This window comes from Drosophila sechellia, unplaced genomic scaffold (genome assembly GCF_004382195.2).
Source record: "Drosophila sechellia strain sech25 unplaced genomic scaffold, ASM438219v1 U_15, whole genome shotgun sequence".
NCBI classification, from domain to species: domain Eukaryota; kingdom Metazoa; phylum Arthropoda; class Insecta; order Diptera; family Drosophilidae; genus Drosophila; species Drosophila sechellia.
Genome location: NW_022611089.1, coordinates 4613 through 29304, shown reverse-complemented (window position 1 = coordinate 29304; position 24692 = coordinate 4613). Strand labels below are relative to the sequence as shown.

General features: G+C 34.9%; 4 non-coding genes and 1 pseudogene across 4 annotated transcripts; all 5 read left to right on the top strand.

Annotated features, from left to right (window-relative positions):
* The first annotated feature begins 5721 nt into the window (after positions 1-5721).
* On the top strand, positions 5722-7716 carry LOC116802506. Its single transcript, XR_004362757.1, has one exon. It is a non-coding gene; the product is annotated as a small subunit ribosomal RNA (ribosomal RNA).
* Positions 7717-8403: 687 nt separating this feature from the next.
* LOC116802514 lies at positions 8404-8582 on the top strand. Its single transcript, XR_004362762.1, has one exon. It is a non-coding gene; the product is annotated as a 5.8S ribosomal RNA (ribosomal RNA).
* A 394-nt stretch (positions 8583-8976) lies between these two features.
* On the top strand, positions 8977-15096 carry LOC116802511 (annotated as a pseudogene).
* Positions 15097-20161: 5065 nt separating this feature from the next.
* LOC116802505 lies at positions 20162-22156 on the top strand. Its single transcript, XR_004362756.1, has one exon. It is a non-coding gene; the product is annotated as a small subunit ribosomal RNA (ribosomal RNA).
* Positions 22157-22843: 687 nt separating this feature from the next.
* LOC116802504 lies at positions 22844-23022 on the top strand. The gene has a single exon (XR_004362755.1). It is a non-coding gene; the product is annotated as a 5.8S ribosomal RNA (ribosomal RNA).
* Positions 23023-24692: the final 1670 nt, after the last annotated feature.

Here is a 24692-nt window from a genome sequence, read left to right as displayed (position 1 = left end):
TTTTAACAAGAGGTGTCAGAAAAGTTACCATAGGGATAACTGGCTTGTGGCGGCCAAGCGTTCATAGCGACGTCGCTTTTTGATCCTTCGATGTCGGCTCTTCCTATCATTGTGAAGCAAAATTCACCAAGCGTTGGATTGTTCACCCATGCAAGGGAACGTGAGCTGGGTTTAGACCGTCGTGAGACAGGTTAGTTTTACCCTACTAATGACAAAACGTTGTTGCGACAGCATTCCTGCGTAGTACGAGAGGAACCGCAGGTACGGACCAATGGCACAATACTTGTTCGAGCGAACAGTGGTATGACGCTACGTCCGTTGGATTATGCCTGAACGCCTCTAAGGTCGTATCCGTGCTGGACTGCAATGATAAATAAGGGGCAATTTGCATTGTATGGCTTCTAAACCATTTAAAGTTTATAATTTATTTTATAAACGACAATGGATGTGATGCCAATGTAATTTGTAACATAGTAAATTAGGAGGATCTTCGATCACCTGATGCCGCGCTAGTTACATATAAAAGCATTATTTAATACAATGACAAAGCCTAGAATCAATTGTAAACGACTTTTGTAACAGGCAAGGTGTTGTAAGTGGTTGAGCAGCTGCCATACTGCGATCCACTGAAGCTTATCCTTTGCTTGATGATTCGATAAATAAATGATTTTTTCCTGTAGCCAAACACCTCGTCATCAATTTAGTGACGCATATGATATTGTCCCTATCATATAATTAATATAAAGACTTTAATGGATTGTGTCAAGTTGCCAAACACCTCGTCATCAATTTAGTGACGCATATGATATTGTCCCTATCATATAATTAATATAAAGACTTTAATGAATTGTGTCAAGTTGCCAAACACCTCGTCATCAATTTAGTGACGCATATGATATTGTCCCTATCATATAATTTTTGATATAAAGACTTTAAAGAATTGTATCAAGTTGCCAAACACCTCGTCATCAATTTAGTGACGCATATGATATTGTCCCTATCATATAATTAATATACAGACTTTAATGAATTGTGTCAAGTTGCCAAACACCTCGTCATCAATTTAGTGACGCATATGATATTGTCCTTATCATATAATTTTTGATATAAAGACTTTAAAGAATTGAATCAAGTTGCCAAACACCTCGTCATCAATTTAGTGACGCATATGATATTGTCCCTATCATATAATTAATATAAAGACTTTAATGGATTGTGTCAAGTTGCCAAACACCTCGTCATCAATTTAGTGACGCATATGATATTGTCCCTATCATATAATTAATATAAAGACTTTAATGAATTGTGTCAAGTTGCCAAACACCTCGTCATCAATTTAGTGACGCATATGATATTGTCCTTATCATATAATTTTTGATATAAAGACTTTAAAGAATTGTATCAAGTTGCCAAACACCTCGTCATCAATTTAGTGACGCATATGATATTGTCCCTATCATATAATTAATATAAAGACTTTAATGGATTGTGTCAAGTTGCCAAACACCTCGTCATCAATTTAGTGACGCATATGATATTGTCCTTATCATATAATTTTTGATATAAAGACTTTAAAGAATTGTATCAAGTTGCCAAACACCTCGTCATCAATTTAGTGACGCATATGATATTGTCCCTATCATATAATTAATATACAGACTTTAATGAATTGTGTCAAGTTGCCAAACACCTCGTCATCAATTTAGTGACGCATATGATATTGTCCCTATCATATAATTTTTGATATAAAGACTTTAAAGAATTGTATCAAGTTGCCAAACACCTCGTCATCAATTTAGTGACGCATATGATATTGTCCCTATCATATAATTAATATAAAGACTTTAATGGATTGTGTCAAGTTGCCAAACACCTCGTCATCAATTTAGTGACGCATATGATATTGTCCTTATTATATAATTTTTGATATAAAGACTTTAAAGAATTGTATCAAGTTGCCAAACACCTCGTCATCAATTTAGTGACGCATATGATATTGTCCCTATCATATAATTAATATACAGACTCTAATGAATTGTGTCAAGTTGCCAAACACCTCGTCATCAATTTAGTGACGCATATGATATTGTCCCTATCATATAATTTTTGATATAAAGACTTTAAAGAATTGTATCAAGTTGCCAAACACCTCGTCATCAATTTAGTGACGCATATGATATTGTCCCTTTCATATAATTAATATAAAGACTTTAATGGATTGTGTCAAGTTGCCAAACACCTCGTCATCAACTACTATATTATGGTTGCGCCGACCTCTCATATTGTATTCTCTTATGTGTTCATAGGATTTTGACAATTATACGAGTAAATTAAATAATATACATATGAAAATGATTAATTATTATATGTATAAGGGAAAAAATGATGAAATATTCCCATATTATCTTAGTATTATAGAGGAAAGACCGTTGCCGACCTCTGATATTGTTCAAACTTATGTATTTATATGATTTTGGCAATTATATGAGTAAATTAAAAAATATACATATGAAAATGGTTAATTATTATATGTATATGGGAAAAAATGCTAAGATATTCCCATATTCTCTTAGTATTATAGAGAAAAGCCATTTAAGTGAGAGGGTATAGTAGTGTAAACGACCGGAATTACGACAGAGGGTTCAAAAACTACTATAGGTAGGCAGTGGTTGCCGACCTCTCATATTGTTCAAAACTTATGTATTCATATGATTTTGGCAATTGTATGAGTAAATTAAATAATATACATATGAAAATGATTAATTATTATATGTATAAGGGAAAAAATGCTGAAATATTCCCACATTCTCTTAGTATTATAGAGAAAATCCATTATAGTGAGAGGGTATAGTAGTGTAAACGACCGGAATTACGACAGAGGGTTCAAAAACTACTATAGGTAGGCAGTGGTTGCCGACCTCTCATATTGTTCAAAACTTATGTATTCATATGAATTTGGCAATTATATGAGTAAATTAAATAATATACATATGAAAATGATTAATTATTATATGTATAAGGGAAAAAATGCTGAAATATTCCCACATTCTCTTAGTATTATAGAGAAAATCCATTATAGTGAGAGGGTATAGTAGTGTAAACGACCGGAATTACGACAGAGGGTTCAAAAACTACTATAGGTAGGCAGTGGTTGCCGACCTCTCATATTGTTCAAAACTTATGTATTCATATGATTTTGGCAATTATATGATTAAATTAAATAATATACATATGAAAATGGTTAATTATTATATGTATATGGGAAAAAATGCAGAGATATTCCCATATTCTCTTAGTATTATAGAGAAAAGCCATTTAAGTGAGAGGGTATAGTAGTGTAAACGACCGGAATTACGACAGAGGGTTCAAAAACTACTATAGGTAGGCAGTGGTTGCCGACCTCTCATATTGTTCAAAACTTATGTATTCATATGATTTTGGCAATTGTATGAGTAAATTAAATAATATACATACGAAAATGATTAATTATTATATGTATATGGGAAAAAATGCAGAGATATTCCCATATTCTCTTAGTATTATAGAGAAAAGCCATTTAAGTGAGAGGGTATAGTAGTGTAAACCACCGGAATTACGACAGAGGGTTCAAAAACTACTATAGGTAGGCAGTGGTTGCCGACCTCTCATATTGTTCAAAACTTATGTATTCATATGATTTTGGCAATTGTATGAGTAAATTAAATAATATACATATGAAAATGATTAATTATTATATGTATAAGGGAAAAAATGCTGAAATATTCCCACATTCTCTTAGTATTATAGAGAAAATCCATTATAGTGAGAGGGTATAGTAGTGTAAACGACCGGAATTACGACAGAGGGTTCAAAAACTACTATAGGTAGGCAGTGGTTGCCGACCTCTCATATTGTTCAAAACTTATGTATTCATATGATTTTGGCAATTATATGATTAAATTAAATAATATACATATGAAAATGGTTAATTATTATATGTATATGGGAAAAAATGCTGAGATATTCCCATATTCTCTTAGTATTATAGAGAAAAGCCATTTAAGTGAGAGGGTATAGTAGTGTAAACGACCGGAATTACGACAGAGGGTTCAAAAACTACTATAGGTAGGCAGTGGTTGCCGACCTCTCATATTGTTCAAAACTTATGTATTCATATGATTTTGGCAATTGTATGAGTAAATTAAATAATATACATATGAAAATGATTAATTATTATATGTATAAGGGAAAAAATGCTGAAATATTCCCACATTCTCTTAGTATTATAGAGAAAATCCATTATAGTGAGAGGGTATAGTAGTGTAAACGACCGGAATTACGACAGAGGGTTCAAAAACTACTATAGGTAGGCAGTGGTTGCCGACCTCTCATATTGTTCAAAACTTATGTATTCATATGATTTTGGCAATTATATGATTAAATTAAATAATATACATATGAAAATGGTTAATTATTATATGTATATGGGAAAAAATGCTGAGATATTCCCATATTCTCTTAGTATTATAGAGAAAAGCCATTATAGTGAGAGGGTATAGTAGTGTAAACGACCGGAATTACGACAGAGGGTTCAAAAACTACTATAGGTAGGCAGTGGTTGCCGACCTCTCATATTGTTCAAAACTTATGTATTCATATGAATTTGGCAATTATATGAGTAAATTAAATAATAAACATATAAAAATTAATATTTATTATATGTATAAAAAAAAAAATAATCATATTATATATGAATAATGGAAAAAAAATGAAATGTTCCTATAATCTCTTAATATATAAGAGAATAGACCGTATGTTGGGTGGCAAACGGAATTGAAAATACCCGCTTTGAGGACAGCGGGTTCAAAAACTACTATAGGTAGGCAGTGGTTGCCGACCTCCCGCATTATTCGAAATATTTATTTCGGATTATGTTTATATTGGTTACATAAAATAAAGTATATTATTATCCGTACAAATTTGTTTCTCAGTTCTATAGAACACGGGACTTGGCTCCGCGGATAATAGGAATATACGCTTTTTAGATAATATCGTTGAAACAAAAGTCAAGTTTCTATTATATATAGAATAACAAATCGTTTCCATATATTATCGTTAATTTTTGGAGGCAGGCAAATATTAATTTATTACCTGCCGTATAGTTGGATTATTATATCGTTACGGTATAATACAAATATGGATTCTTATGAAAGAAATATAAAATTATATATTAAATGTGGAAATATTATCATATGCGCTTGGTTTTATGTTATATATTACCAGAGAGATATATGAAAAGAGATAAATTTTAAATTTATCTTCAAAATGCAAATGATTTAACTTAATATTTATATTGGTTAAACAAAAATTGTACATGTGTGGATACAATAATTATGTATGTTGGAAATAAAATGATATTTTATAATGAAATATGTATATATAAAAAGATAAAATTATAGAAACATATATATTACAATAATTATATGAAATTCTTGTTATATTGGTAAAACAAGTATAAATTAAAAATGAAAATATGGATTACGAATGCTATATAAAAATGGCCGTAATCGAATAGATTTTTTACTTATATTTATATATTTAAAATTTTACCCAAAGGCGAAATATTGAATTTTATTCAATATAATAAAAATCATGGAATTATATAAAGTGAAAAATCTATATATCTATTATATTGCTTATTTCGATTCAAAAAATATGAATGGAATATGAAGGAAAAACATTATTCTGGTTGATCCTGCCAGTAGTTATATGCTTGTCTCAAAGATTAAGCCATGCATGTCTAAGTACACACGAATTAAAAGTGAAACCGCAAAAGGCTCATTATATCAGTTATGGTTCCTTAGATCGTTAACAGTTACTTGGATAACTGTGGTAATTCTAGAGCTAATACATGCAATTAAAACATGAACCTTATGGGACATGTGCTTTTATTAGGCTAAAACCAAGCGATCGCAAGATCGTTATATTGGTTGAACTCTAGATAACATGCAGATCGTATGGTCTTGTACCGACGACAGATCTTTCAAATGTCTGCCCTATCAACTTTTGATGGTAGTATCTAGGACTACCATGGTTGCAACGGGTAACGGGGAATCAGGGTTCGATTCCGGAGAGGGAGCCTGAGAAACGGCTACCACATCTAAGGAAGGCAGCAGGCGCGTAAATTACCCACTCCCAGCTCGGGGAGGTAGTGACGAAAAATAACAATACAGGACTCATATCCGAGGCCCTGTAATTGGAATGAGTACACTTTAAATCCTTTAACAAGGACCAATTGGAGGGCAAGTCTGGTGCCAGCAGCCGCGGTAATTCCAGCTCCAATAGCGTATATTAAAGTTGTTGCGGTTAAAACGTTCGTAGTTGAACTTGTGCTTCATACGGGTAGTACAACTTACAATTGTGGTTAGTACTATACCTTTATGTATGTAAGCGTATTACCGGTGGAGTTCTTATATGTGATTAAATACTTGTATTTTTTCATATGTTCCTCCTATTTAAAAACCTGCACTAGTGCTCTTAAACGAGTGTTATTGTGGGCCGGTACTATTACTTTGAACAAATTAGAGTGCTTAAAGCAGGCTTCAAATGCCTGAATATTCTGTGCATGGGATAATGAAATAAGACCTCTGTTCTGCTTTCATTGGTTTTCAGATCAAGAGGTAATGATTAATAGAAGCAGTTTGGGGGCATTAGTATTACGACGCGAGAGGTGAAATTCTTGGACCGTCGTAAGACTAACTTAAGCGAAAGCATTTGCCAAAGATGTTTTCATTAATCAAGAACGAAAGTTAGAGGTTCGAAGGCGATCAGATACCGCCCTAGTTCTAACCATAAACGATGCCAGCTAGCAATTGGGTGTAGCTACTTTTATGGCTCTCTCAGTCGCTTCCCGGGAAACCAAAGCTTTTGGGCTCCGGGGGAAGTATGGTTGCAAAGCTGAAACTTAAAGGAATTGACGGAAGGGCACCACCAGGAGTGGAGCCTGCGGCTTAATTTGACTCAACACGGGAAAACTTACCAGGTCCGAACATAAGTGTGTAAGACAGATTGATAGCTCTTTCTCGAATCTATGGGTGGTGGTGCATGGCCGTTCTTAGTTCGTGGAGTGATTTGTCTGGTTAATTCCGATAACGAACGAGACTCAAATATATTAAATAGATATCTTCAGGATTATGGTGCTGAAGCTTATGTAGCCTTCATTCATGGTGGCAGTAAAATGTTTATTGTGTTTGAATGTGTTTATGTAAGTGGAGCCGTACCTGTTGGTTTGTCCCATTATAAGGACACTAGCTTCTTAAATGGACAAATTGCGTCTAGCAATAATGAGATTGAGCAATAACAGGTCTGTGATGCCCTTAGATGTCCTGGGCTGCACGCGCGCTACAATGAAAGTATCAACGTGTATTTCCTAGACCGAGAGGTCCGGGTAAACCGCTGAACCACTTTCATGCTTGGGATTGTGAACTGAAACTGTTCACATGAACTTGGAATTCCCAGTAAGTGTGAGTCATTAACTCGCATTGATTACGTCCCTGCCCTTTGTACACACCGCCCGTCGCTACTACCGATTGAATTATTTAGTGAGGTCTCCGGACGTGATCACTGTGACGCCTTGCGTGTTACGGTTGTTTCGCAAAAGTTGACCGAACTTGATTATTTAGAGGAAGTAAAAGTCGTAACAAGGTTTCCGTAGGTGAACCTGCGGAAGGATCATTATTGTATAATATCCTTATCGTTAATAAATATTTGTTATAATACAAATAAATACAATTTACCAAAATAAAAATATTACAAAATGATTCCACGGAATCAAAAGTTAAAGTCAAAATAAAATGAAGATGGCTTTTATTTTATATGTGGGGCTTGGCAACCTCATAAAAAGACTTTAACATTATTAATGTTGCTGTGCGTATTTGTGGCAGTACTTACTACAACAACGGCGTTTCCTATAAAAACAAATTCTCGAAAATGGAAATCGAAGAAACTAAACTAAATTCGAAAGTAGAAGTCGAATTAAAATAAAAATAATTTTGAATGTGTGGTAATCAAAATAAGTGTGTGTGTATATGGACCATAATATACACGCGTTGCGAATATGTATTGTTCATCTATGTTATGAGCATACGTTGGCTAATGCAACAACCTAAAATATACAATGTTTGTACCTGTCATCCATCAGGTTAATGTTTTATATAAATTTTGCAGTATGTGTCACCCAAAATAGCAAACCATAACCAGATTATTATGATACATAATGCTTATATGAAACTAAGACATTTCGCAACATTTATTTTAGGTATAAAAATAAATTTATTGAAGGAATTGATATATGCCAGTAAAATGGTGTATTTTTAATTTCTTTCAATAAAAACAATATTGACATTATATAAAATTGAATTATAAAACTCTAAGCGGTGGATCACTCGGCTCATGGGTCGATGAAGAACGCAGCAAACTGTGCGTCATCGTGTGAACTGCAGGACACATGAACATCGACATTTTGAACGCATATCGCAGTCCATGCTGTTATGTACTTTAATTAATTTTATAGTGCTGCTTGGACTACATATGGTTGAGGGTTGTAAGACTATGCTAATTAAGTTGTTTATAAATTTTTTATAAGCATATGGTATATTATTGGATTAAATAATGATTTTATTCATAATATTAAAAAAGAAATGAAAAACATTATCTCACATTTGAATGTGAAAAACGAAGAGAAATATTTTCTTTTTCAATCAAATAATACTGAGAAATGTCTAGCATAAAAAATTGAAATATTTTTCATCTAGAATTGTCTCTTATTAATGATTCGGAAAAAGAAAAATCTTGGTTTTGTTATTATTCTTCGTTGGTTCGTTAAATGGATAAAAATGACTTTGCTTACAAGAACTATTGGAACTATTTATAACGAATTTAATTGATTGTTTTATCATTTATATATAAAGAATTTATGGCAAAATATAGTTATATATACAACCTCAACTCATATGGGACTACCCCCTGAATTTAAGCATATTAATTAGGGGAGGAAAAGAAACTAACAAGGATTTTCTTAGTAGCGGCGAGCGAAAAGAAAACAGTTCAGCACTAAGTCACTTTGTCTATATGGCAAATGTGAGATGCAGTGTATGGAGCGTCAATATTCTAGTATGAGAAATTAATGATTTAAGTCCTTCTTAAATGAGGCCATTTACCCATAGAGGGTGCCAGGCCCGTATAACGTTAATGATTGCTAGATGATGTTTCCAAAGAGTCGTGTTGCTTGATAGTGCAGCACTAAGTGGGTGGTAAACTCCATCTAAAACTAAATATAACCATGAGACCGATAGTAAACAAGTACCGTGAGGGAAAGTTGAAAAGAACTCTGAATAGAGAGTTAAACAGTACGTGAAACTGCTTAGAGGTTAAGCCCGATGAACCTGAATATCCGTTATGGAAAATTCATCATTAAAATTGTAATATTTAAATAATATTATTAAGAATAATGTGCATTTTTTCCATATAAGGACATTGTAATCTATTAGCATATCCCAAATTTATCATAAAATATAACTTATAGTTTATTCCAATTAAATTGCTTGCATTTTAACACAGAATAAATGTTATTAATTTGATAAAGTGCTGATAGATTTATATTATTACAGAGCGTTAATTTTTCGGAATTATATAATGGCATAATTATCATTGATTTTTGTGTTTATTATATGCTCTTGTATGATTAACAATGCGAAAGATTCAGGATACCTTCGGGACCCGTCTTGAAACACGGACCAAGGAGTCTAACATATGTGCAAGTTATTGGGATGTAAACCTAATAGCGTAATTAACTTGACTAATAATGGGATTAGTTTTTTAGCTATTTATAGCTAATTAACACAATCCCGGGGCGTTCTATATAGTTATGTATAATGTATATTTATATTATTTATGCCTCTAACTGGAACGTACCTTGAGCATATATGCTGTGACCCGAAAGATGGTGAACTATACTTGATCAGGTTGAAGTCAGGGGAAACCCTGATGGAAGACCGAAACAGTTCTGACGTGCAAATCGATTGTCAGAATTGAGTATAGGGGCGAAAGACCAATCGAACCATCTAGTAGCTGGTTCCTTCCGAAGTTTCCCTCAGGATAGCTGGTGCATTTTAATATTATATAAAATAATCTTATCTGGTAAAGCGAATGATTAGAGGCCTTAGGGTCGAAACGATCTTAACCTATTCTCAAACTTTAAATGGGTAAGAACCTTAACTTTCTTGATATGAAGTTCAAGGTTATGATATAATGTGCCCAGTGGGCCACTTTTGGTAAGCAGAACTGGCGCTGTGGGATGAACCAAACGTAATGTTACGGTGCCCAAATTAACAACTCATGCAGATACCATGAAAGGCGTTGGTTGCTTAAAACAGCAGGACGGTGATCATGGAAGTCGAAATCCGCTAAGGAGTGTGTAACAACTCACCTGCCGAAGCAACTAGCCCTTAAAATGGATGGCGCTTAAGTTGTATACCTATACATTACCGCTAAAGTAGATGATTTATATTACTTGTGATATAAATTTTGAAACTTTAGTGAGTAGGAAGGTACAATGGTATGCGTAGAAGTGTTTGGCGTAAGCCTGCATGGAGCTGCCATTGGTACAGATCTTGGTGGTAGTAGCAAATAATCGAATGAGACCTTGGAGGACTGAAGTGGAGAAGGGTTTCGTGTGAACAGTGGTTGATCACGAGTTAGTCGGTCCTAAGTTCAAGGCGAAAGCCGAAAATTTTCAAGTAAAACAAAAATGCCTAACTATATAAACAAAGCGAATATAATACACTTGAATAATTTTGAACGAAAGGGAATACGGTTCCAATTCCGTAACCTGTTGAGTATCCGTTTGTTATTAAATATGGGCCTCGTGCTCATCCTGGCAACAGGAACGACCATAAAGAAGCCGTCGAGAGATATCGGAAGAGTTTTCTTTTCTGTTTTATAGCCGTACTACCATGGAAGTCTTTCGCAGAGAGATATGGTAGATGGGCTAGAAGAGCATGACATATACTGTTGTGTCGATATTTTCTCCTCGGACCTTGAAAATTTATGGTGGGGACACGCAAACTTCTCAACAGGCCGTACCAATATCCGCAGCTGGTCTCCAAGGTGAAGAGTCTCTAGTCGATAGAATAATGTAGGTAAGGGAAGTCGGCAAATTAGATCCGTAACTTCGGGATAAGGATTGGCTCTGAAGATTGAGATAGTCGGGCTTGATTGGGAAACAATAACATGGTTTATGTGCTCGTTCTGGGTAAATAGAGTTTCTAGCATTTATGTTAGTTACTTGTTCCCCGGATAGTTTAGTTACGTAGCCAATTGTGGAACTTTCTTGCTAAAATTTTTAAGAATACTATTTGGGTTAAACCAATTAGTTCTTATCAATTATAACGATTATCAATTAACAATCAATTCAGAACTGGCACGGACTTGGGGAATCCGACTGTCTAATTAAAACAAAGCATTGTGATGGCCCTAGCGGGTGTTGACACAATGTGATTTCTGCCCAGTGCTCTGAATGTCAAAGTGAAGAAATTCAAGTAAGCGCGGGTCAACGGCGGAGACAAGACTTTCGTCCAATATCGGTGCCTTCAGTCCTGGTAAGACAGCTAAATGCAATATTGGCAACCCGGTTGAACTCATCAATCAATTGGGACCCGCGCCAGCGGGGCTTCTTACCTACCGACGGATGTGCCGATAACGCGACGATAGTTGACTTAGTCTTGAGGCATAGCCATAAGCACTTTAGATCTTGCTACATTGCAAATTTAGATGTAAGCAAGGCATTCGATTCTTTATCGCATGCATCTATATATGACACCTTACGTGCTTATGGTGCGCCAAAGGGCTTCGTTGACTACGTACAGAATACGTACGAGGGTGGCGGTACCAGTCTCAATGGGGACGGTTGGAGTTCAGAGGAATTCGTCCCTGCTAGAGGAGTGAAGCAGGGTGACCCTTTGTCTCCTATTCTATTTAACTTGGTAATGGACAGGTTACTTAGAAACCTACCCAGCGAAATTGGTGCCAGAGTCGGAAATGCCATTACTAACGCGGCCGCGTTTGCAGATGATTTGGTACTATTTGCTGAAACTCGAATGGGACTTCAAGTATTGTTGGACAGAACGTTGGATTTTCTATCTCTCGTCGGCCTCAAACTTAATGCCGACAAATGTTTTACCGTTGGCATTAAGGGCCAGCCGAAACAGAAGTGTACCGTGCTAGAGGCACAGAGCTTTTACGTAGGCTCAAGGGAGATTCCATCATTGAAGCGAACGGACGAGTGGAAGTACTTAGGCATCAACTTCACTGCAACCGGGAGGGTTCGATGCAATCCGGCCGAGGACATTGGTCCGAAGCTACAAAGATTGACAAAGGCCCCCCTCAAACCACAACAGAGGATGTTCGCCCTTAGGACTGTCCTTATCCCACAGCTCTATCACAAGTTAGCCCTTGGGAGTGTGGCGATAGGCATCCTACGAAAAACTGACAAACTAATACGATACTATGTGCGAAGATGGCTAAATCTTCCGCTGGATATACCGATAGCATTCATTCACGCACCCCCAAAAAGTGGAGGTCTCGGAATTCCATCACTTAGATGGGTAGCTCCAATGTTAAGGCTAAGACGTTTGAGTAATATTAAATGGCCTCACCTCACGCAAAACGAGGTAGCCAGCTCTTTCCTCGAAGCAGAAAAACAACGGGCCCGAGATAGATTATTAGCAGAACAAAATGAATTGTTATCGCGTCCGGCAATAGAAAAATATTGGGCGAACAAATTGTACCTCTCAGTTGATGGTAGCGGACTCCGTGAAGCAGGCCATTGGGGCCCGCAACACGGGTGGGTTAATCAACCCACGCGTTTACTAACAGGAAAGGAATATATAGACGGTATTCGTCTGCGGATAAATGCCCTACCCACGAAGTCTCGTACTACAAGGGGAAGGCACGAATTGGAACGACAGTGTCGTGCAGGATGTGACGCTCCCGAAACAACAAACCATATTATGCAAAAATGTTACCGATCGCATGGGAGGCGCATAGCTAGACACAACTGCGTAGTAAATCGAATCAAGCGGGGACTTGAGGAGAGAGGCTGCGTAGTCATTGTTGAACCAAGTCTGCAGTGCGAATCCGGTCTTAATAAACCAGACCTGGTGGCACTACGACAAAATCACATTGATGTGATCGACATACAAATTGTGACAGACGGACACTCTATGGATGATGCACACCAGCGCAAAATCAATAGATACGACAGACCGGACATACGAACTGAGTTGCGTCGCAGATTCGAAGCCGCAGGTGACATTGAATTCCATTCTGCCACCCTGAACTGGAGGGGGATCTGGAGTGGTCAATCCGTTAAAAGATTGATAGCGAAGGGTCTCCTCAGCAAATATGATAGTCATATCATTAGCGTCCAGGTTATGAGAGGCAGTCTCGGTTGTTTTAAACAGTTCATGTACCTGAGCGGGTTTTCCCGAGATTGGACTTAGCTAAAACGTTTGGTTCAAAACATTTGCTTGCTGTCTTGGCATAACATCAATAAAGGCATAAACATCGCAAATAATGGTAATATATAAATTGGCTATGAGGATGGTTTTAGTACGTAGGCGTTGCGGAACTTCGGTTCAGATAGAGCAATGAATCGTGCATGCTAGGAAACTGAAGTGTTGACAGACCTAGTATCTTTCGATAGATTTCCATACCTCCGCGATCAAAAAAAAAAAAAAAAATAGCCAAATGCCTCGTCATCTAATTAGTGACGCGCATGAATGGATTAACGAGATTCCTACTGTCCCTATCTACTATCTAGCGAAACCACAGCCAAGGGAACGGGCTTGGAATAATTAGCGGGGAAAGAAGACCCTTTTGAGCTTGACTCTAATCTGGCAGTGTAAGGAGACATAAGAGGTGTAGAATAAGTGGGAGATATTAGACCTCGGTTTGGTATCGTCAATGAAATACCACTACTCTTATTGTTTCCTTACTTACTTGATTAAATGGAACGTGTATCATTTCCTAGCCATTATACGGATATATTTATTATATCTTATGGTATTGGGTTTTGATGCAAGCTTCTTGATCAAAGTATCACGAGTTTGTTATATAATCGCAAACAAATTCTTTAATAAAACGATGCATTTATGTATTTTTGATTTGAAAATTTGGTATAACTCCAATTACTCAGGTATGATCCAATTCAAGGACATTGCCAGGTAGGGAGTTTGACTGGGGCGGTACATCTCTCAAATAATAACGGAGGTGTCCCAAGGCCAGCTCAGTGCGGACAGAAACCACACATAGAGCAAAAGGGCAAATGCTGACTTGATCTCGGTGTTCAGTACACACAGGGACAGCAAAAGCTCGGCCTATCGATCCTTTTGGTTTAAAGAGTTTTTAACAAGAGGTGTCAGAAAAGTTACCATAGGGATAACTGGCTTGTGGCGGCCAAGCGTTCATAGCGACGTCGCTTTTTGATCCTTCGATGTCGGCTCTTCCTATCATTGTGAAGCAAAATTCACCAAGCGTTGGATTGTTCACCCATGCAAGGGAACGTGAGCTGGGTTTAGACCGTCGTGAGACAGGTTAGTTTTACCCTACTAATGACAAAACGTTGTTGCGACAGCATTCCTGCGTAGTACGAGAGGAACCGCAGGTACGGACCAATGGCACAATACTTGTTCGAGCGAACAGTGGTATGACGCTACGTCCGTTGGATTATGCCTGAACGCCTCTAAGGTCGTATCCGTGCTGGACTGCAATGATAAATAAGGGGCAATTTGCATTGTATGGCTTCTAAACCATTTAAAGTTTATAATTTATTTTATAAACGACAATGGATGTGATGCCAATGTAATTTGTAACATAGTAAATTAGGAGGATCTTCGATCACCTGATGCCGCGCTAGTTACATATAAAAGCATTATTTAATACAATGACAAAGCCTAGAATCAATTGTAAACGACTTTTGTAACAGGCAAGGTGTTGTAAGTGGTTGAGCAGCTGCCATACTGCGATCCACTGAAGCTTATCCTTTGCTTGATGATTCGATAAATAAATGATTTTTTCCTGTAGCCAAACACCTCGTCATCAATTTAGTGACGCATATGATATTGTCCCTATCATATAATTAATATAAAGACTTTAATGGATTGTGTCAAGTTGCCAAACACCTCGTCATCAATTTAGTGACGCATATGATATTGTCCCTATCATATAATTAATATAAAGACTTTAATGAATTGTGTCAAGTTGCCAAACACCTCGTCATCAATTTAGTGACGCATATGATATTGTCCCTATCATATAATTTTTGATATAAAGACTTTAAAGAATTGTATCAAGTTGCCAAACACCTCGTCATCAATTTAGTGACGCATATGATATTGTCCCTATCATATAATTAATATACAGACTTTAATGAATTGTGTCAAGTTGCCAAACACCTCGTCATCAATTTAGTGACGCATATGATATTGTCCTTATCATATAATTTTTGATATAAAGACTTTAAAGAATTGAATCAAGTTGCCAAACACCTCGTCATCAATTTAGTGACGCATATGATATTGTCCCTATCATATAATTAATATAAAGACTTTAATGGATTGTGTCAAGTTGCCAAACACCTCGTCATCAATTTAGTGACGCATATGATATTGTCCCTATCATATAATTAATATAAAGACTTTAATGAATTGTGTCAAGTTGCCAAACACCTCGTCATCAATTTAGTGACGCATATGATATTGTCCTTATCATATAATTTTTGATATAAAGACTTTAAAGAATTGTATCAAGTTGCCAAACACCTCGTCATCAATTTAGTGACGCATATGATATTGTCCCTATCATATAATTAATATAAAGACTTTAATGGATTGTGTCAAGTTGCCAAACACCTCGTCATCAATTTAGTGACGCATATGATATTGTCCTTATCATATAATTTTTGATATAAAGACTTTAAAGAATTGTATCAAGTTGCCAAACACCTCGTCATCAATTTAGTGACGCATATGATATTGTCCCTATCATATAATTAATATACAGACTTTAATGAATTGTGTCAAGTTGCCAAACACCTCGTCATCAATTTAGTGACGCATATGATATTGTCCCTATCATATAATTTTTGATATATAGACTTTAAAGAATTGTATCAAGTTGCCAAACACCTCGTCATCAATTTAGTGACGCATATGATATTGTCCCTATCATATAATTAATATAAAGACTTTAATGGATTGTGTCAAGTTGCCAAACACCTCGTCATCAATTTAGTGACGCATATGATATTGTCCTTATTATATAATTTTTGATATAAAGACTTTAAAGAATTGTATCAAGTTGCCAAACACCTCGTCATCAATTTAGTGACGCATATGATATTGTCCCTATCATATAATTAATATACAGACTCTAATGAATTGTGTCAAGTTGCCAAACACCTCGTCATCAATTTAGTGACGCATATGATATTGTCCCTATCATATAATTTTTGATATAAAGACTTTAAAGAATTGTATCAAGTTGCCAAACACCTCGTCATCAATTTAGTGACGCATATGATATTGTCCCTTTCATATAATTAATATAAAGACTTTAATGGATTGTGTCAAGTTGCCAAACACCTCGTCATCAACTACTATATTATGGTTGCGCCGACCTCTCATATTGTATTCTCTTATGTGTTCATAGGATTTTGACAATTATACGAGTAAATTAAATAATATACATATGAAAATGATTAATTATTATATGTATAAGGGAAAAAATGATGAAATATTCCCATATTATCTTAGTATTATAGAGGAAAGACCGTTGCCGACCTCTGATATTGTTCAAACTTATGTATTTATATGATTTTGGCAATTATATGAGTAAATTAAAAAATATACATATGAAAATGGTTAATTATTATATGTATATGGGAAAAAATGCTAAGATATTCCCATATTCTCTTAGTATTATAGAGAAAAGCCATTTAAGTGAGAGGGTATAGTAGTGTAAACGACCGGAATTACGACAGAGGGTTCAAAAACTACTATAGGTAGGCAGTGGTTGCCGACCTCTCATATTGTTCAAAACTTATGTATTCATATGATTTTGGCAATTGTATGAGTAAATTAAATAATATACATATGAAAATGATTAATTATTATATGTATAAGGGAAAAAATGCTGAAATATTCCCACATTCTCTTAGTATTATAGAGAAAATCCATTATAGTGAGAGGGTATAGTAGTGTAAACGACCGGAATTACGACAGAGGGTTCAAAAACTACTATAGGTAGGCAGTGGTTGCCGACCTCTCATATTGTTCAAAACTTATGTATTCATATGAATTTGGCAATTATATGAGTAAATTAAATAATATACATATGAAAATGATTAATTATTATATGTATAAGGGAAAAAATGCTGAAATATTCCCACATTCTCTTAGTATTATAGAGAAAATCCATTATAGTGAGAGGGTATAGTAGTGTAAACGACCGGAATTACGACAGAGGGTTCAAAAACTACTATAGGTAGGCAGTGGTTGCCGACCTCTCATATTGTTCAAAACTTATGTATTCATATGATTTTGGCAATTATATGATTAAATTAAATAATATACATATGAAAATGGTTAATTATTATATGTATATGGGAAAAAATGCAGAGATATTCCCATATTCTCTTAGTATTATAGAGAAAAGCCATTTAAGTGAGAGGGTATAGTAGTGTAAACGACCGGAATTACGACAGAGGGTTCAAAAACTACTATAGGTAGGCAGTGGTTGCCGACCTCTCATATTGTTCAAAACTTATGTATTCATATGATTTTGGCAATTGTATGAGTAAATTAAATAATATACATACGAAAATGATTAATTATTATATGTATATGGGAAAAAATGCAGAGATATTCCCATATTCTCTTAGTATTATAGAGAAAAGCCATTTAAGTGAGAGGGTATAGTAGTGTAAACCACCGGAATTACGACAGAGGGTTCAAAAACTACTATAGGTAGGCAGTGGTTGCCGACCTCTCATATTGTTCAAAACTTATGTATTCATATGATTTTGGCAATTGTATGAGTAAATTAAATAATATACATATGAAAATGATTAATTATTATATGTATAAGGGAAAAAATGCTGAAATATTCCCACATTCTCTTAGTATTATAGAGAAAATCCATTATAGTGAGAGGGTATAGTAGTGTAAACGACCGGAATTACGACAGAGGGTTCAAAAACTACTATAGGTAGGCAGTGGTTGCCGACCTCTCATATTGTTCAAAACTTATGTATTCATATGATTTTGGCAATTATATGATTAAATTAAATAATATACATATGAAAATGGTTAATTATTATATGTATATGGGAAAAAATGCTGAGATATTCCCATATTCTCTTAGTATTATAGAGAAAAGCCATTTAAGTGAGAGGGTATAGTAGTGTAAACGACCGGAATTACGACAGAGGGTTCAAAAACTACTATAGGTAGGCAGTGGTTGCCGACCTCTCATATTGTTCAAAACTTATGTATTCATATGATTTTGGCAATTGTATGAGTAAATTAAATAATATACATATGAAAATGATTAATTATTATATGTATAAGGGAAAAAATGCTGAAATATTCCCACATTCTCTTAGTATTATAGAGAAAATCCATTATAGTGAGAGGGTATAGTAGTGTAAACGACCGGAATTACGACAGAGGGTTCAAAAACTACTATAGGTAGGCAGTGGTTGCCGACCTCTCATATTGTTCAAAACTTATGTATTCATATGATTTTGGCAATTATATGATTAAATTAAATAATATACATATGAAAATGGTTAATTATTATATGTATATGGGAAAAAATGCTGAGATATTCCCATATTCTCTTAGTATTATAGAGAAAAGCCATTATAGTGAGAGGGTATAGTAGTGTAAACGACCGGAATTACGACAGAGGGTTCAAAAACTACTATAGGTAGGCAGTGGTTGCCGACCTCTCATATTGTTCAAAACTTATGTATTCATATGAATTTGGCAATTATATGAGTAAATTAAATAATAAACATATAAAAATTAATATTTATTATATGTATAAAAAAAAAAATAATCATATTATATATGAATAATGGAAAAAAAATGAAATGTTCCTATAATCTCTTAATATATAAGAGAATAGACCGTATGTTGGGTGGCAAACGGAATTGAAAATACCCGCTTTGAGGACAGCGGGTTCAAAAACTACTATAGGTAGGCAGTGGTTGCCGACCTCCCGCATTATTCGAAATATTTATTTCGGATTATGTTTATATTGGTTACATAAAATAAAGTATATTATTATCCGTACAAATTTGTTTCTCAGTTCTATAGAACACGGGACTTGGCTCCGCGGATAATAGGAATATACGCTTTTTAGATAATATCGTTGAAACAAAAGTCAAGTTTCTATTATATATAGAATAACAAATCGTTTCCATATATTATCGTTAATTTTTGGAGGCAGGCAAATATTAATTTATTACCTGCCGTATAGTTGGATTATTATATCGTTACGGTATAATACAAATATGGATTCTTATGAAAGAAATATAAAATTATATATTAAATGTGGAAATATTATCATATGCGCTTGGTTTTATGTTATATATTACCAGAGAGATATATGAAAAGAGATAAATTTTAAATTTATCTTCAAAATGCAAATGATTTAACTTAATATTTATATTGGTTAAACAAAAATTGTACATGTGTGGATACAATAATTATGTATGTTGGAAATAAAATGATATTTTATAATGAAATATGTATATATAAAAAGATAAAATTATAGAAACATATATATTACAATAATTATATGAAATTCTTGTTATATTGGTAAAACAAGTATAAATTAAAAATGAAAATATGGATTACGAATGCTATATAAAAATGGCCGTAATCGAATAGATTTTTTACTTATATTTATATATTTAAAATTTTACCCAAAGGCGAAATATTGAATTTTATTCAATATAATAAAAATCATGGAATTATATAAAGTGAAAAATCTATATATCTATTATATTGCTTATTTCGATTCAAAAAATATGAATGGAATATGAAGGAAAAACATTATTCTGGTTGATCCTGCCAGTAGTTATATGCTTGTCTCAAAGATTAAGCCATGCATGTCTAAGTACACACGAATTAAAAGTGAAACCGCAAAAGGCTCATTATATCAGTTATGGTTCCTTAGATCGTTAACAGTTACTTGGATAACTGTGGTAATTCTAGAGCTAATACATGCAATTAAAACATGAACCTTATGGGACATGTGCTTTTATTAGGCTAAAACCAAGCGATCGCAAGATCGTTATATTGGTTGAACTCTAGATAACATGCAGATCGTATGGTCTTGTACCGACGACAGATCTTTCAAATGTCTGCCCTATCAACTTTTGATGGTAGTATCTAGGACTACCATGGTTGCAACGGGTAACGGGGAATCAGGGTTCGATTCCGGAGAGGGAGCCTGAGAAACGGCTACCACATCTAAGGAAGGCAGCAGGCGCGTAAATTACCCACTCCCAGCTCGGGGAGGTAGTGACGAAAAATAACAATACAGGACTCATATCCGAGGCCCTGTAATTGGAATGAGTACACTTTAAATCCTTTAACAAGGACCAATTGGAGGGCAAGTCTGGTGCCAGCAGCCGCGGTAATTCCAGCTCCAATAGCGTATATTAAAGTTGTTGCGGTTAAAACGTTCGTAGTTGAACTTGTGCTTCATACGGGTAGTACAACTTACAATTGTGGTTAGTACTATACCTTTATGTATGTAAGCGTATTACCGGTGGAGTTCTTATATGTGATTAAATACTTGTATTTTTTCATATGTTCCTCCTATTTAAAAACCTGCACTAGTGCTCTTAAACGAGTGTTATTGTGGGCCGGTACTATTACTTTGAACAAATTAGAGTGCTTAAAGCAGGCTTCAAATGCCTGAATATTCTGTGCATGGGATAATGAAATAAGACCTCTGTTCTGCTTTCATTGGTTTTCAGATCAAGAGGTAATGATTAATAGAAGCAGTTTGGGGGCATTAGTATTACGACGCGAGAGGTGAAATTCTTGGACCGTCGTAAGACTAACTTAAGCGAAAGCATTTGCCAAAGATGTTTTCATTAATCAAGAACGAAAGTTAGAGGTTCGAAGGCGATCAGATACCGCCCTAGTTCTAACCATAAACGATGCCAGCTAGCAATTGGGTGTAGCTACTTTTATGGCTCTCTCAGTCGCTTCCCGGGAAACCAAAGCTTTTGGGCTCCGGGGGAAGTATGGTTGCAAAGCTGAAACTTAAAGGAATTGACGGAAGGGCACCACCAGGAGTGGAGCCTGCGGCTTAATTTGACTCAACACGGGAAAACTTACCAGGTCCGAACATAAGTGTGTAAGACAGATTGATAGCTCTTTCTCGAATCTATGGGTGGTGGTGCATGGCCGTTCTTAGTTCGTGGAGTGATTTGTCTGGTTAATTCCGATAACGAACGAGACTCAAATATATTAAATAGATATCTTCAGGATTATGGTGCTGAAGCTTATGTAGCCTTCATTCATGGTGGCAGTAAAATGTTTATTGTGTTTGAATGTGTTTATGTAAGTGGAGCCGTACCTGTTGGTTTGTCCCATTATAAGGACACTAGCTTCTTAAATGGACAAATTGCGTCTAGCAATAATGAGATTGAGCAATAACAGGTCTGTGATGCCCTTAGATGTCCTGGGCTGCACGCGCGCTACAATGAAAGTATCAACGTGTATTTCCTAGACCGAGAGGTCCGGGTAAACCGCTGAACCACTTTCATGCTTGGGATTGTGAACTGAAACTGTTCACATGAACTTGGAATTCCCAGTAAGTGTGAGTCATTAACTCGCATTGATTACGTCCCTGCCCTTTGTACACACCGCCCGTCGCTACTACCGATTGAATTATTTAGTGAGGTCTCCGGACGTGATCACTGTGACGCCTTGCGTGTTACGGTTGTTTCGCAAAAGTTGACCGAACTTGATTATTTAGAGGAAGTAAAAGTCGTAACAAGGTTTCCGTAGGTGAACCTGCGGAAGGATCATTATTGTATAATATCCTTATCGTTAATAAATATTTGTTATAATACAAATAAATACAATTTACCAAAATAAAAATATTACAAAATGATTCCACGGAATCAAAAGTTAAAGTCAAAATAAAATGAAGATGGCTTTTATTTTATATGTGGGGCTTGGCAACCTCATAAAAAGACTTTAACATTATTAATGTTGCTGTGCGTATTTGTGGCAGTACTTACTACAACAACGGCGTTTCCTATAAAAACAAATTCTCGAAAATGGAAATCGAAGAAACTAAACTAAATTCGAAAGTAGAAGTCGAATTAAAATAAAAATAATTTTGAATGTGTGGTAATCAAAATAAGTGTGTGTGTATATGGACCATAATATACACGCGTTGCGAATATGTATTGTTCATCTATGTTATGAGCATACGTTGGCTAATGCAACAACCTAAAATATACAATGTTTGTACCTGTCATCCATCAGGTTAATGTTTTATATAAATTTTGCAGTATGTGTCACCCAAAATAGCAAACCATAACCAGATTATTATGATACATAATGCTTATATGAAACTAAGACATTTCGCAACATTTATTTTAGGTATAAAAATAAATTTATTGAAGGAATTGATATATGCCAGTAAAATGGTGTATTTTTAATTTCTTTCAATAAAAACAATATTGACATTATATAAAATTGAATTATAAAACTCTAAGCGGTGGATCACTCGGCTCATGGGTCGATGAAGAACGCAGCAAACTGTGCGTCATCGTGTGAACTGCAGGACACATGAACATCGACATTTTGAACGCATATCGCAGTCCATGCTGTTATGTACTTTAATTAATTTTATAGTGCTGCTTGGACTACATATGGTTGAGGGTTGTAAGACTATGCTAATTAAGTTGTTTATAAATTTTTTATAAGCATATGGTATATTATTGGATTAAATAATGATTTTATTCATAATATTAAAAAAGAAATGAAAAACATTATCTCACATTTGAATGTGAAAAACGAAGAGAAATATTTTCTTTTTCAATCAAATAATACTGAGAAATGTCTAGCATAAAAAATTGAAATATTTTTCATCTAGAATTGTCTCTTATTAATGATTCGGAAAAAGAAAAATCTTGGTTTTGTTATTATTCTTCGTTGGTTCGTTAAATGGATAAAAATGACTTTGCTTACAAGAACTATTGGAACTATTTATAACGAATTTAATTGATTGTTTTATCATTTATATATAAAGAATTTATGGCAAAATATAGTTATATATACAACCTCAACTCATATGGGACTACCCCCTGAATTTAAGCATATTAATTAGGGGAGGAAAAGAAACTAACAAGGATTTTCTTAGTAGCGGCGAGCGAAAAGAAAACAGTTCAGCACTAAGTCACTTTGTCTATATGGCAAATGTGAGATGCAGTGTATGGAGCGTCAATATTCTAGTATGAGAAATTAATGATTTAAGTCCTTCTTAAATGAGGCCATTTACCCATAGAGGGTGCCAGGCCCGTATAACGTTAATGATTGCTAGATGATGTTTCCAAAGAGTCGTGTTGCTTGATAGTGCAGCACTAAGTGGGTGGTAAACTCCATCTAAAACTAAATATAACCATGAGACCGATAGTAAACAAGTACCGTGAGGGAAAGTTGAAAAGAACTCTGAATAGAGAGTTAAACAGTACGTGAAACTGCTTAGAGGTTAAGCCCGATGAACCTGAATATCCGTTATGGAAAATTCATCATTAAAATTGTAATATTTAAATAATATTATTAAGAATAATGTGCATTTTTTCCATATAAGGACATTGTAATCTATTAGCATATCCCAAATTTATCATAAAATATAACTTATAGTTTATTCCAATTAAATTGCTTGCATTTTAACACAGAATAAATGTTATTAATTTGATAAAGTGCTGATAGATTTATATTATTACAGAGCGTTAATTTTTCGGAATTATATAATGGCATAATTATCATTGATTTTTGTGTTTATTATATGCTCTTGTATGATTAACAATGCGAAAGATTCAGGATACCTTCGGGACCCGTCTTGAAACACGGACCAAGGAGTCTAACATATGTGCAAGTTATTGGGATGTAAACCTAATAGCGTAATTAACTTGACTAATAATGGGATTAGTTTTTTAGCTATTTATAGCTAATTAACACAATCCCGGGGCGTTCTATATAGTTATGTATAATGTATATTTATATTATTTATGCCTCTAACTGGAACGTACCTTGAGCATATATGCTGTGACCCGAAAGATGGTGAACTATACTTGATCAGGTTGAAGTCAGGGGAAACCCTGATGGAAGACCGAAACAGTTCTGACGTGCAAATCGATTGTCAGAATTGAGTATAGGGGCGAAAGACCAATCGAACCATCTAGTAGCTGGTTCCTTCCGAAGTTTCCCTCAGGATAGCTGGTGCATTTTAATATTATATAAAATAATCTTATCTGGTAAAGCGAATGATTAGAGGCCTTAGGGTCGAAACGATCTTAACCTATTCTCAAACTTTAAATGGGTAAGAACCTT